This window comes from Lonchura striata, chromosome 1, assembly GCF_050655825.1.
Source record: "Lonchura striata isolate lonStrDom1 chromosome 1, ASM5065582v1, whole genome shotgun sequence".
NCBI classification, from domain to species: domain Eukaryota; kingdom Metazoa; phylum Chordata; class Aves; order Passeriformes; family Estrildidae; genus Lonchura; species Lonchura striata.
Window position 1 is genome coordinate 90,525,001 of NC_140703.1, and position 10,249 is coordinate 90,535,249.

At 38.4% G+C, this 10,249-nt stretch overlaps 1 long non-coding RNA gene across 8 annotated transcripts in view; it reads left to right on the forward strand.

Annotated features, from left to right (window-relative positions):
- Window positions 1-10,249, forward strand: part of LOC110474669 (uncharacterized) — a 409,027-nt gene that overhangs the window by 342,943 nt on the left and 55,835 nt on the right. The window contains exon 1 of one of the 8 annotated variants that reach the window (XR_014949694.1): window positions 1-10,171. This exon is cut by the window's left edge and continues 1,617 nt beyond it. The exons of the other annotated variants lie outside the window; for them this stretch is intronic. This is a non-coding gene — a long non-coding RNA (uncharacterized LOC110474669). The remainder of the gene's footprint in view (window positions 10,172-10,249) is intronic. 8 annotated transcript variants of the gene reach the window in all.

Consider the following 10,249-nt stretch of genomic DNA (forward strand, 5'->3'; position numbering starts at 1 on the left):
TAAAGTGGTAGATAATGACTACATAAATATATACAAGCTGATATTTTGTCCCTTGCACATATCTAAAGCAGCTCCATATGCTGAGCAGAACTGCCAGTCTGTTTGCTCCATAGGCTAGGAGCAAAGCTGGAAAGAATAGGACAAGTTCATTTCTCCATTATTGCATTGCAAATAATTTCTCAACCAATGCTACTACTCTGGCTTTTCACATCTCATCTGGCCTTACCAGAGGTTGCAAGATTATAGTAGTAGCTAGGACATTAGAAACAGTGTAAGGAAATTACTACAGATCTTTCTCCTTTTAAAAAGGCCTCCAAATACTTCATAGAGCACCTTCCAGTGCAAAATGTAATGGTCTTTTTATCCTGACATTGAGGTTGCTTAAGGACCTCATTATCCCAAAGGAGCAAATTCAAATTACTCTTCGTGTCCTATGGTCCAGAAGGAAGTCTGAAATATCCAGGGAGTGATCTGAAGTTGTACCACCATCCAACGCCTTGAAAGACTCCTTTCAGCAACATTAGGTTTTTATGCTAATCTGCCAGGCTTTCCTCATTATCACATTTACATTTTCATAGCCATACCTGCTGTTTCCTTCTTTTCTTTCTCTGGTGACAAAGACCCCAACAAAGCAAAGCCAGTGCACATGAAGAATTGAAAACAAATCTAACAGTCATTAAGGACAGCAGTGTGGTGATTTTGGTGCTCCTCGCTCATTTAATGCAAGCTTCTAAATAACCACCATGGTGTAGCTTTCAGTCACTGTCAGCAGTGGGCCAAAAATGAATTGTGAATTCAACACCCTTCTAACCTTGGGCAGGGGAAGGCCACACAGATATGCAAATACTTTGGGTGCAGAACAATATCTTTCCAGTTCCTGGTTGACCACGACCCAAATATCATGTTATCCATTTAATGTACTCAGAAACATGTTCAATCTCACTAAGGCATTCCATTCAAGTTCCATTCAAAAATCTGGCCTTTTCAGGGCACAGAATCCCCAGACCAAACCTCGAGCCCTCATCTGACAACATCCTCAAGCAATGTTCAAACCTGAGTAATAATCTGAGCCAGAAATGAAACAGAAGCAGAGTCAGTCCCCTGGAGATAAAAAGCTCCTTGACACCTTATTAGACAGACCTCGATCAAATTTCTCTTACTTTGATCATTTTTTGCCAATCTCTTTTGCTTGAGAAGAATTCTTTTGCCCCAAAGGGAGGCAGAAGAGAGAGGAAGAGCTTTCACCTGTTTGTTTTTATTTGTAGCAATAACTCATATTTCTGAAAGCATGTATTGCTAAGAAAAAAGGGACCATTTTCAGTGGCATAAAATGATGCTTTTACTCCTCCCTAATGTGACTTTTCAGTAAGAAAAAATTTTTGAGTATAAATAAGGAGCAGCTATTCAAGACATTTTTATTTATTAATAGTTAGATTCTTTCTCTAAAAAAAAAACAACACAAAACCCTCCATGGCACCTTGATTGCATTACTACTTCATATTTGCCTGCATAAATAAACCTGATGTTTTACTGCAAGAGAGGCAGCTATTTTAAAGATGGCAAAATGTCAGCTCTTGGATGGTTGGTTTCATTTAACAGGGCTCCACATGAATTTATGAACTGTTCCATAACATCTTCTCCCTGCACCAAATGGCAGACTTTGGGCAGAAACCCAATGTATGTTTAGCTAATGTATAACAAACAGAGTATTTACATAGTCAGTGGACTCTATTAGGTATTAAGAATGGTCTCTTTCTAAATTTACTGTTAATTCCCTTCCGCAACAACCTAACCCAAGTGCTCGCTTCTCAGAGCAGGCTAAGAAAATGTGCATTTACTCACATGTGTGTATAGGTATTTTCTTTCATTTTAAAATGTCTTTAACAAAACTTCTGACAGTTATTTTCTTTTGCTGCAAGGGTGAGGATGTAGTTTAAGATATTGTTTCCTGACTTTAAATGTGCCTTGTGGTTTTTAAGGATATTTCAGCAGCTAAAGAAATTCTACTGCAGACACAATGTACCAGTTCATTTCTTAAGCAATAAATGGCAAGCAGGGTGGTGCTGAATAAGCATGCTTATATGGAATTTCTCTTTGAAAAGACCACTAGTTAGGCCCTATAACACTTCAGTTGATATTTCCACAGTGCAAACACGATAGTGGAAATTAAGTTGCCCCAGCAAATTCAGTTTAGGAGAAATTTGTTATGAATAAAATGCTGCTGCTGGCCTTAGAACATTGAATTTATCCACCAAATAATATCTTAGAAATACCACTTCAGAAGAAATCAGCTCTAAATAATTGATAAATTTGGTTTGTTTAGGAACCTTTTGACCCCTGTAATAGAAAGTAAAAACACATTTCAGTTATTAAAGTCACATATATTCCCTCTGGTAGGGGAAGCTTTTAATTTTAAGCTGGTCTCTGTTGGGGCCATTTGATAAAGCTTGGAAAAACCTTTTCAACTGCTGCTGGTGGATTTGGGTCAGCTTCCCTTGGGAAAATGGCAAAAGATAAATTTGTAGCTTTTCATAACACATAAGAAAACTTCAGAGATTTTAAACATCAAGAACTATTGGAACTGAAAGACAGAGTTTCTCTTTTGTTTCTCCCCCTCCTCCTCCTGCTCCTTCTTCTCTTTTATTTCCAAAAAGAACTTTAAATTCTCTTGTTGTTTTAATTTTTTTTTTTTTTTTTGCACTATGGAGGTTATAAAGTTTTGACCTCTCTAACTACACTACCGGTGGTCCTTATTAGTGTAAGATTTATTTTTAGATAGAAATACCATTATGCAGTTTTTTGTTTTTTAATGGAGCCATTTCATTCTACTAGTTTCAAAGCCAAGAGCAAAATAAAAACCCTCTATCACTCTTTTTTTTTTATGCATTTCTTAAACTTTGCTTCAGTCACAGTTACCAGATCTTTATGTCCACAAATATGTCAGACTCATTTCCCCAGGACAGTAATCACAGTTTATGAATGAGGGCACTGATTCTACTGGGATTGCCAAAATGTACCTGACATTACTGCACTGCTGTTCCACAACAGGCAAATAAACAGGGGTGAAGGAGAAGAAACATACTTAATACTTATAAAAGCAAAAAGACATAATAACACCCAATGGTCGAATATTTAAGTAGCCACTTCTGCATAAAGCATATACAGGTAACAAGGCAGATTGTGCTTCTCTCCAAACCTCTAACTTCCAGACATCCCTGCCTGTATTTGCAGAGGTTTCTGTCATTCTTTGTCCCTTCAGGAGCTGCCTCCAAGAAGAAACATTTGCTGACTTTGTGGGGAACATGCATTTCTATACATTCATCTGAGACTACCAAATTCATTTGTATCAAGTACTAATGGCCGTAACTTAACAGAAACAACTATCTTTACCTAATAGCCTGGGCTGAACAAGAACAAGCACCCTAGAGGATAAAATCTGTGTGTTTTCTTACGGGCTATAAAATGATTCTTCCTCTCTTCCCTGTTGTCATTAAGACTTAAGTAGGATTCCCTGGAATATATTTATGAGCACAGTGAGAATCTGGAGTGGTAGATGGCTCTGGAAAGCTGAGTTTCTCTTCCTGAATTTCATGGTGAATGAAGTATTGGCACTTTTGAAACTACAGAGCACCTGAATTTTTTGATAACTGGACATGTCCCTAAAAATTTTCCTTACCTACAGCCTGTGAAGTGTGCTCAGCGACAAATGTCTAGAAGCAAAGCTTTTCTCCTGACATCTAGCCTTTCTTGAGCAGCCAGTTCTTTTTGACTTTTCATGCTTGGTTGCTATTCCCAGTGTAAGACACTTTGTTGCATGGATGCAGTGGTAAATTATTAAAAGGGTCTCTACCAGGTATTCATTCATGCAATCACAAATTACGTGTTTATGTACCTCTGCCTATTCTTGGCAAGTGGAGCTCCTCTGTGAGTACTTTAGTAATTCAAACACCTGCATTATTTCGTTACATTAGAGCTATTATTCAAAGAGTTGCACCTACACCCCATTAGCACCCTCAAAGAGAGGCCAACTCTTGATAATTTATGTTGTGGAGGGATTGCCACCTCAGACAAGAAAAATGACATGCAGAAAGCTAGGCTGTGATTTTACAGCCACACTATTCCAGCTTCTCAAATAAACACACATAGCACACATCTTCATGGTCACTTGGTCCACTTGGATGAGTGAAAGGGGTTTCTTTGTGTTTACTGTGCACTCAGTGTTCACACAGGAAATAGTTGAGCAGCCGCCAGTATTTAAAAAGGTGACAGCCTGGAGTGTTTCATGGTGTTTTTCTTGTGCAGGAATGTCTTGGAAGGATGTGACATTTTGAATTGGAAAATATCTTTTAATTTTTTAAGGTTTTTTTTTTTCATTTTTTCCTGTTGATACACTTTACCTGATGTCTAATCTGTTTGCACCAAATCAGTGTAGGCTGTTCAACACCATTTATGTCAGAGAGTTTCACAACTCAACACATACTCTAACACAAAGGCAATGCTAGCTAATAGTACATGTTGTCCTGCAGTTTTCACCTGGTTGCACTTGATCTCCTAGAAACATAGATGACTTCTTTATTCTGTCTTTTCTTTGGCTTTCACTCATGCTACAAGCCGTTTGTGTAGTATCTCTGCTGCTTCTCTTTCTCTGTTCCTTGGACTTCTTTTTCTTCATGTGCATTCTTTCTTTTTTTTTTTTTTCTACTTTTTCCTCCATTCTTCTTCTTTTTCCTCCACCCACCTTATCATAACCTCCAGCTCCTAGACAACTGCTGGATGATTCCCTTCCACTGCCTTTCTCATATTTCAGTAGGCTGACTCTTCCCACCTACTGCAGCACACACTGCTGGCTAAATCCTCACCCCTAACGATTGCTATCTGTTCCTTCCCACGCATATGCACCGGCACATATTCACCTGCTAGAAGCCTCTTCATGCCTTTCATTATCTGACACACTGAAATTAAGCCTGTTTCTGGCCAGAACAATTGGATGTTTATACCAGTTACAGAGGAAGGGGCCAGCATATGCAAATCGTGATTGTTTCAGTTACATTACAGTTTACTGCAAGTGATTTGCTAGAAGAAAAACACCAGGTAAGCAATAATACTGAACTATTTTTAAGTTTCTATAGAACTTAAAACATGAGCACAAACTTCTTCAAACTGATTGCCCAATAGCAAAATGTCTCAAGTCACAAGCGAATAGAAATATGCTCTGTTGGGAGAAGGAAAAAAAAGAATCTTGCAATTATTTCTGTCAACAAGCAGTTCTTCCAGAATACATAAGGAAGAAAAGCCACTCAAGTTCAAATATGTAGTGTCTGACCATAGTGAAATTTGGAAACCATTATACAGAATCCTTTTTAAAAGGCAAAAAGCAGTGGAAATAAAGTGATATTTTTAAGAATAGAAAACTTTGAGTATATTTACATATTTAACATACTTGATAATGTCTTCTCCAAGACAAATTTTTCAGAGTACCTGACTATTGAGCAGAAAAATAAAATGGCCACAGTAAAATAAGTCCAGCACACAGCTGACTGTTTTCCACACAATTTAATTGCAAATGAAAACACAAAATAAATCTGACTTTTCAGTGCTAGAAGAGGGTAACTGCAGCTGAATATTCACCAGAGGAGGCAAAATTATCCATAGGATAAAAATACTGTAGCACCATAATAACAAAACAAGCACTTTGACACTGCATAAAGAGCACCACTATGTCATTATCGCTAAAGGCAAGAAATCAGGGATGGTAGCATTATCTCTCATTCTTCTCTATGTAATTAGAAAATAGAATCCGAGATGCCTTATCAAAAGTAAAATGTGCAACAACAAAATCAGCGGTAAATACTGTGAAGTAAGTGCAAACAAAGCACTGAAACCTCATGAGATCCATGATCATGTCAGCGTAGTGTAGGAACAGATTTATTTGAATCAAACTGGAAGGATTACCTCTTGTAATGATTATTTCTTGAGTATTTTTTAAATTGAGCTATTGAACAGCCCATTGATGCAACAATGTAATGACACATTGAAAATCACAGTTTGCTCATCACAGGATTCCAGATGAGTTAATAGCAGATAATTACACAAATTTTGCAAGCACGTCATTTCAACAGTTCTCTTTGATATTTCAATTTAAGTGCACCTTGTAAACTCTGGCTATGTACAGCCAAGTGTACCAGAAAGAGAAATGTTCCCAAAGAGAAATGAACTTAAAACAAGACAAAAACAAGCCAAAACTCAACAATCCAACCAAAAAGCCTATATTTTCTAGGTTAGAACATTTTGATCACAGAGGCATGAATCTTGGTGTCAAAACAAGTTCTCTGAATAAAAGGTTTTTGAGCCTAAGTTAGCTTCAAAAGAAAATATACCTAAACTGGAAGCAAATAAACATGGGGACAAAAATGCCATAAGTTCTCTGCATTAGCAGCAGAACTACTGCCAGGAGTTACATCACCAGCACCAAGCCCATATGCCATCACTCTTTGTGATACTGGTGAAATGAAAGCTTTCAAAGAGCACCCAGCTGGATAATGCCACTCTGCTTTTTGAGGTAACATAGATGCAGCCTTCTATGTCTGACTAACTTTGCCTCCTGGATGGAAGGGAGAAAACAATTTTGAGGCATAATTCATTGTGTCCTAAATTAAACACATAAAACAAGTTTACCTTCAGCTGCATAAAGCTCACTCAAACTCACCAGCCACGCTATAAAACAAAGGAACACACAAACACAAGTGCACATGCTGCATCCGAATGCAAATTTGCTTCAACAACTGCATATGCCATAGGAAAATGAATTGTTTGGGGAAAGAAAGAGACCAGATGATTCGAACAGCAGTTACTGACAGTTGTCCTAACTTCCACCTGAGACATATCTATTCATGTATGTGTTATGAATAAGTGTCATAAGTTGGTAATGTCTTCATTTCAGCTGGTTTCATTACCTGCATTTCATTTCCAGAAGAATGGTGATACAGATCTCATGGTATCTATCCACTCCAATTATAAAATTGATTTCTGCCCTCTGTAAATCCACAGAGAGGATGAACAATCCTCCAAGAAGCACTGCTTCTGAGCTTCTGCCCTGGTGCCAATGTGTCCAGCTTTATGTCTTTTTGGCTGGTGGTAAGAAGTGGGGACAGACCAGAGCCCCTGTTTGTCTGCTGAACGCGGAGCTGCCGAGTGTGTGACACGTGCTGCCGAGCGTCGGCGTGGCTGCGGAGTGGCAGCACATTCTTAGCCCTTTCTCTGCTGAAAGCAAATAGCAATTTGGAGGAGGCATGTTCCCACAAGGCTTGGCACAATGCTCAGTGCCTCCCTATGCTGCAGAAGACCATCTGAGCTGGAACTTTTACGTGCATTTAGCCATTAGAAATTTGGCTCACATTTTTTACTACAAATAACCTCGTTAGAAAGCTACCATAATAAAGGACTGAAGAAGCTAGTCCATTTTTTCAAATATAGATATTAGGACCTTTATATCACACTAGTAAAGATTTCTCCATTAGGTTAAAAACATTTTTAGCTTTGTGCATGAGTCTTTGAACTGCTGCTGTTCTGGAGGTAGCTGCAGTGAAGCTAGCAAGAACAATAGTGACTTTACCCATCAGTTTCCAAGTTTCTAAGAGCATATTTCATTTCAGAAACCCATAAGAGAGTTTAAAAAAAGTCTCAGAATTCTATCAGGAGAAATTCTGAAAGGAAAATATTGCTGATCTCTGAATTGTTTTGAAACTAAAGTCTCAAATGCCTTTAAATTAGGAATCTATTTTTCATACAACTCTTGCTATGAAAAGTTTTGATTGAAGCTGAATATTGTTCTCTTGATATGTGTATGTGTGTGGAGCAGGGGGTTAAATTCAGAATATGATAAATGTAATCCACATCTGAGCACAGTGTTCAGTATACATCTATGTTAAATGATGAAGAACCAATTTCTGGATTTTCATTCCAGGACAAAGAACATTATTCTGCAAAGTCTTGTGCAAGATCTCCCTGCATAAGAAATAAAATATTAGGAGTGTGCAATACCTTCAGTGACTTAATTCACAAACTACACTAATGACATGGGTTGTATGTCTTTTATGGGTACTAGGTAGCTATTAAAAATGCTTAAATCCAGTAATTTTTTAACAAAGGAATGACATACATGACCTAAGATTGACTTTAATGGATAGCACACACTATTTCTGAGCATAAGGATGTATGAGATTCCAGGCTCACAAACTGCTAGTTGAAAATAGTTACTTGGACTGTAAAATCAAATGTGTAAGACTAAAATATCAGCCTTTTGGCTGTATGTACTAACCTTCTCCTACCCTCTGAACAGTCCATCCTGAATACTGATTTAAACAGGATCAATTGGAAAAGGTAGTATGATCATATATAACACATATTTGCTCCAGAATATATTCATGTAAAAGAGGCTAAATTAGGGTTCAGAGGCGTTTCTTAACTCTCAAGAACTAGCTCTTGCAACCGCAGGAAACTTAATTTAAAGATAACTCTGCTGGGAGTTATTTTACACTCCTTATTTCTGGCATCAGAAGTTACACATGAATCTTGAACCTGCTGCATTGCAGTGCAGGATGCTATTGCTAGGATTGTTGAGATCTTTAAGTGTACAGATGCACATTAGCTGAGAAAGGGGGATGTGTGTTTATGTGTGAGTGAGAAAAACATCTTGAGTCTACAGTGTCAAGAAGTCTGTACTGTTACCCTTTAAGCTAAGTATTTTAAGGATTGTTTGGGATGGAAACTGCTCAGTTTAGTATTTTTTTTAATGTATGACCACAGACTCGTCCTATTCTACACCTATCTCTCCATTTTCTTTTTTTCAACTGGTTCAATCTGCGTCTCTTGGTGTTGGGTAGTGTCAGTGTGAACTTGGCCTGCTCCCTGGAGTCTACTAATGTTTTCCCAAGAGATCAAAATAAGATAAGGATAATGACAATTTTTGTCACTTTGCATCCTAAATGAAATTTTATGGGACAAAGAAAAGAGATTTCTGTGGCCCAAAGGGATTTCCTCTGCTGAATACCAAACACCTTCTACAAACAACAGAAATGTGAGAGATTCTCAAAATAAAAGGTCACAGGGATTTTCTATAATAGAAAGGCTTTAACAACAGGGTGTTGTTACCAGCTGCCCTTCCAGTGAATCAGGGAAAATCTTGGTGAAGGACTTCCTCAATATGTTTTTCTGCAATTCAATGAGCTACTAATTTGAGGGATAGTCACTGAAGTTGTCAGAGTTTGAGTCAGGGACCATGATGTACATTTAGGAGCAGTCCTGAACACAGGGAAAGGAAATAAAAAAGGATTCACAGCAGAAAGGAAGATGACCATTCTACCTGGACGGCTTAGTGACAGCCTGTACAGACTTGCTCTGCTAAGGTATTATCCATGTGAGGAACAGAGGAACAGCATTTGTTTGATTTCTGTGAAGAGCCAAACTTCCTTATGAGAAGGGCAGGGGAGGAATATGGCTGGTAATGATTTCAGACTGCCTGAGGCAGTGAGTGGCCTGGCAGCTTGAAGTCATGTTATAAACAGTTCTTTATAACCAAATTTGGTTTAGAACACAATCAAGGATGAGCAAGACAGGTCCACAGGCACTGTGGCCATCCTTTCACCTCACTAGGTATCCACAGAAATGGGAGCTGCTTATTTCTGTGGTTGGGAAGAAACAAGACTAACAGTTCAATCAGGGCTACCATCCACTCCAGAAGTTTGTGTGCCTTGAGAGTTTGCTATCACACATGGATTTAGAATAATATTAAGTCATTTCAGCATGTGGAGAACATAACGAGTTCCCTTTCACATTCCCTTCTCTCCTTTCTCCACTACTCCTGGCTTCTAGTTACCATCCACATCTGGCCATCACCACTGTCTTCCCCCACCCACTCCTTTCCCTTGGATTCACAAGTTCCATTTTTTCACTCTGGTCGTAATTGCTTTATTTCTTTTCTGATCTGAGTACAGAAAATCATAGGAAGAGGGACAGCATTTGAACCCCATCCATTTTCAGAACAAAGAATCTGACTTTGAGATATGAAGCAACTGGAGTGAAGGACCCCTCTCCCCCCACAGTGGGTAAGGAGAGGGGGATGTGACATATTTTCTGTGCTTAGGGCATATCATGAACACAGTGAGGCCTGTTGGTAAGTCCAATAACATTAAAAAACAATGATAACTAATAGGGACTTTGAATATTCAGTGGTATTAGAGTAACCTTGCCT